Source organism: Columba livia, chromosome 1 (genome assembly GCF_036013475.1).
Source record: "Columba livia isolate bColLiv1 breed racing homer chromosome 1, bColLiv1.pat.W.v2, whole genome shotgun sequence".
Taxonomy (NCBI): Eukaryota; Metazoa; Chordata; class Aves; order Columbiformes; family Columbidae; genus Columba; species Columba livia.
The window spans coordinates 77,430,177-77,435,298 of NC_088602.1; the positions used below are offsets into that span (position 1 = coordinate 77,430,177).

General features: G+C 45.5%; 1 long non-coding RNA gene across 1 annotated transcript; it reads left to right on the plus strand.

The window, feature by feature from the left end:
- Window positions 1–902: 902 nt before the first annotated feature.
- Window positions 903–4,903, plus strand: LOC135579535 (uncharacterized). Its single transcript, XR_010472770.1, has 2 exons — window positions 903–1,152; window positions 4,445–4,903. It is a non-coding gene; the product is annotated as an uncharacterized LOC135579535 (long non-coding RNA).
- Window positions 4,904–5,122: the final 219 nt, after the last annotated feature.

The following is a 5,122-nucleotide window of genomic DNA, read 5'->3' on the forward strand; positions in this document are numbered from 1 at the left end:
CCTGTCCTTCACCCAAGTATAAAAGGAGGCTTTCTTCTACAGTTAATTCTTTAGCAGAGAGGATCTGAGTCAGGCAGGATCCCAACTTCATGGTCATTCTTGCACTGGTCTCCTGCATCAGATCCAACTGTGTGCAGTCCTGACCCTCCCATGAAACCAGCACCCTCTTTGCTCAGGACCTGAGGATACCCACCAAGTCACCTTTCCATATGGGTAACCACATGATGTGGAACTGTTTTGAACAGGTAACTTCTCTTGCTAAACCTTTGTTCTCTGGGCTCATTTCTAAATGTGGCACAAGTGGCAGTTTCCTGACAACACTCCTGCTGTTGAAGCGTGGCTTTCCTCTTTCTGGCGAGCAGAGCTGTTTTGTAAAGAGCAAAGAGGTGCCAATCTGCTGAGCAGAGTCCGGCAGCTGAGATTATGAAGTAATGTTTCCTGTTTTGTCTTGGGTTTGTCTTGCAGTTGAAGCTTCTGAAGTTGGAGGAGGGCAAAAGCAGTTTGAAAAGACAGTGAGAAATGTTCAGGGCTCTTAATCTCAAATTTGATCTTCTAGGGCCCTGATGCGTGATCTGTTTGGGATTTAGTTGTGGCTGTTGAAGTTTTATCTCCCTTTGTATCTGGGGGGAAAAGCGTTTTGGTGGTGATAAGTTAACTTAGCTGCAGCTGTGTGTCAGAGTCCTCAACTGCTGCTGTTCACAGCCTGCTAAGAGGTGAAATTGTGGGCAGACACCGTGTGCTGCAGAGCCATGAGGTGGAAGGTGCTGCCGCTTTGTCAGGGCAGCAGCCTCTCACAGCCAGGAATGAATCAGCTAAGCCGCCAAGTAAGCACAGAACGACAGGCTTCTGCTTTGAGCCAAATCTGATCAATTTTTTTTCTCTCTTTTCTTGTTGATGCACAGGCAAATGCATCAGCTAGCATATGCTGCCACAGGAAATATCATCATGACCAAATATAACTAAAGATCTGCCCTGGAAGGTACATTGCTACTGACCATAAAGGCACAGGAACCATTCCCAGCTTTTTCTTCAGAACTAGAAGACATGACACAGGTGGCCACTAGCAAAGCATGAGGGAAAAGGCTTTGGAGGAAGAACTTACTTGTTCATTGCAATGGTGGAATACAAGACATTATTCCTTCTCAGAGACAGGTGGGGGGCATACGACATACTATTTTATATAATCTAGTGCAGGTCTGGTTGGGTGTGGGTTTTTTTTTTGTGGTGGTAGGAGAGTTGTGCAGGAAGTCTCTGATAAAAAAAACTTTGCCAAATGTACTTATTGCATTTATTATCATGGTAAACTTTCTGCAAATAGCTTTCATTTACACATCCAGCCTGATTGCAAAAATCAGGCCGTTATCCCAAGGTTTTCCTGCAAAAAAGGATATCATATTGTTTGGTTACAGAATAAGTTTTGCATTTCATATTTTAAATTTTTCTCTAAAACAAAGTGAGCATCTTTGCAAATACAGACTTTGTTGAAGCATGTTAATTTAATCTAAAGCTTTATCTTTGTTCAGAGCATCTGGAAGGAATGTCCATTTGTTCTCCCTCTCTTTTTAATTGCTTTCATGAATATTTGCTCTGTCAGGGAAGGAAAAAGAATTCCTTACTTTCATATTTCTCTATGGTTCTCTGTGACTTCTCACCTCTCAGTTTTGCTTTCTCTCCTTACCTGAATTATTGTCCCTAAAACAAGAAGGGGCAAACAGCGGCCGAAAGGGAACTGTCTTGCATGCATGTGAAGCACAGCACTCCAGAATAGCAGATATTCCCAAAATATTCACATAAGCAAAAGAGGGAGAAATTGAAATTTATCTTTGTGAAGATACATGGAATGCATTGAGCCAGTAAGGCGCCCTTGTGGCCAAGAAGGCCAACAGCATCCTGGGGTGCACTAAGAGTGTGACCAGCAGGTCGAGACAGGTTTTCCTCCTCCTCTACTCTGCGCTGGTGAGGCCGCATCTGGACTTCTGCATCCAGTTCCGGGCTCCCCAGTTTAAGAAGGACAAGGAACTACTGGAGGGAGTCCAGCAGCGGGCTATGAAGATGATTAGGGGCCTAGAGCACCTTTCTTATGAGGAGAGACTGAGAGAGCTGGGTCTGTTCAGCCTGGAGAAGAGAAGGCTGAGAGGGGATCTCATCAATGTTTATAAATATCTTAAGGGTGGGTGTCAAGAGGATAGGACCAGACTCCTTTCAGTGGTGCCCAGTGACAGGATGAAGGGCAACAGGCACAGATTGAAACACAGGAGGTTCCATCTGAATATAAGGAGAAACTTCTTTACTTTGAGGGTACCAGAGCACTGGAACAGGCTGCCCAGAGAGGTTGTGGAGTCTCCTTCTCTGGAGACATTCAAAACTCGCCTGGACACATTCCTGTGCAATCTGCTCTGGGTGAGCCTGCTTTAGCAGGTGGGTGGGACTAGATGATCTCCAGACGTCCCTTCCAACCCTAACCACTCCATGACTCTGTGAGTGTTTACAGAAATCCTCTGTTCAGGAGACATGGAAACAGAAGCTCTGACAGAATGATCACTGACTCACATCTGAGTTCTTGGCCACGTTGCCTTTGCACAAGGTGAAGGCATTCAGGCTGAGTGCTAACTGAGGATGTTTTTCAAGGTACCCTCAGCTTGTTGCTAGCTGCTGGCTGTGCAGGAGAGGTGTGTGTGATCCTCGCTGTCCTGGAGCCTTAGCCGGAACTAGGGATGCTTTCCTGAGATGGCTCATGCTGGGTGCTAAGCACCTCCTTACAGCTATGGGGCATTCTCAGCACTCACCACAGACACCATTGCTCTACCTATCAGAAACTTCAATTTGAAATGTGTTCCTATTACCATACAAACCCTACAAAAGTCTTGCTCTATTACAGTCACTAGAGGGCAATGTCTCTCAAACATGCACACGGTTCCAGGCTCTCACTTGCTCTTAAAATGAGCATTTACTAGTTAGTGTTGAACTGAGACAAATGAACTCAATTGATTTAATGCTAAATTATGTTGCCAGAAGGAAAGAGACCACGGGAGAGCTTTCTAATAAATAGCAAGACTTGGGTAAAAAGTCTCTAAACTCTTGGAATCACTCCAAGAGGCAGATTATGGATTTAATGCTTTCTGCAGCAAAAGATGGGCTTGCAGTAATTCCCAACAGCCTTGTTTTAGGGAGAGCACCGACAAGTAAAGTGCAGGCAGAGTTCTGGGAAGGAGGGAACTTGCGGGAATAGCCATCACCCTGCTCCGTCAGAGCACGTGTCCTGCCCTCTCTCCATGGGGTTGGGCCGTGGGCCTGGTGAGAAGGCAATGTGACTACGACTCCCACATGTGCCTACCTCCCCAGCACCTCTTTTTTCCCTCTTTTTCTCCTTCTCCTCATCAACCCCACTGCTCTGGGAGATTTTTCTCTGAATAGATTTTCTGGTTCCATGCCTTTGGCTCTGGTGGACATGGTCATTTCTGAGCGCACATCATATCTTCTTTGTGTCACGGGAACCAGGTGTACATGAAGGCTGTTACAGTCCACCTACCCTTATGCTCCATCTTTAGTTTGGAGTGATGCCCAGCACTGAAGTTAGATCACCTTGCAAACTACATTCTCAGTGGGAGCAGCCTGGCCCCTCTGACCAAAACTGGGTCATGGACAGTGATAGATGAGATAAAAGGCTAATTCTGCTGAATGTTTCTCTCCCTACCAATGCTAGGATTGGTGTTTTTAAAGATAAACATAGTATTAAAGTAGTAGATAAAAGTAGTATTTGTGCTTAGGACTCTTATCTGAGACCCTTACAATGTCACATGAGACACACACCACCAACATTCAAAACATGCTGAGATCCCACTTGGCCTATCAGGCCAACATCTGCCACATGTGCTGCAACTCCCTGGTATTGCCATAGGATGTGTGTGGTGCCCTTGATCTCTATGGGGTCTGACTTCTCTGGCTGGAGGAAGATGCACAGTTTCAAAAGAAATTAAACAGTTCCAGGTAGCAAATGTGTTAATATTTTAGCCTTCGTGTTGCAGCACAAAGAAATGGAGAATGCTTTTCTTGTGACACAGATATTTGTCGGTTCTGCTCCAAGCAACGCCTTTGGTCTGAAAGAAACGACAGGATCAGAGTCTGGTTTTAAAAGCATCTCCTGGATGGATGATGAGGAATGCACAGATGCTACCAGAGACTAGGCCTGTGGAGAGTGCAGAATGTATTTTTCACAGGAAAGATTCTCTAATTTACCCGTAGCATCCTCACAAATAGAAATTACAAGGAAATGTATCAAGGAAAGAATTAATCAGATTGAAAGGCTTTGTAGTAATTAGAAAAAAGAATGGCATCTTCTCAGGCTCCCCTGGGTGGTGGTAATTACCAGCTGCACAACTGTGTTTTGCGCAATGTAAAATTTTCTGGATTAAAAAGCTAAATATCTTCTTGTTTCCTTCCTTAGAGAAGCCACTCTTGGAACCAGGCAGCTACAGAGGCCAACAGCTCCAAGAAAAGTGCATCAAGCCTCCTGCAGCCTTGCAGGGCACCGCTTTACATGTGGGGTGGTCCAGAGCCTGAGCCCAATCCACAATCCACTTGCATCTGGTCTGTCAGACTGTTGCCTTGGAGGAGATGGGGCGCCATTTGTTATCCAGCAACCCAAACAGCCAAACCTCCTCTGCCGCAACATCAGGCAGCCTTAGACCCACCTGCTTCTGAACCTCATCCCAGCAATAAAGGCCAGGTCATGGCCTCTTCTTAAGGCAGTACTGTGACTGACATGGCTGGAGGCCTGAGAGGCAAGGATGCATGCACTGTAACTCGAAGCAGCTAGGTAACGCTTACAAGGGAAGGAGTTTTATTAATTCAAGAGACCTTATGGAAGTCTGCTTCCAAGCTAGTGATGAATCAAAAAGAAAAATGCAGCTCAGGAGAAATAAAAAAAAAAATCCCTTGTAAAAAGAATTTTTAAGGAAATGAATAACAAGTGGTGACTTCGTATGATCCCTCTTTAAAAGGGTAAGGACACAGGGCTGGGAGGGACCTCATCAGCCACTGAATCCATCCACTGCTCTCTCTGGTCCTTTCCCCCAGATGAGCCAAGAGCTGCCTCAAAGGCATTTAGATACTTTGCCACCCT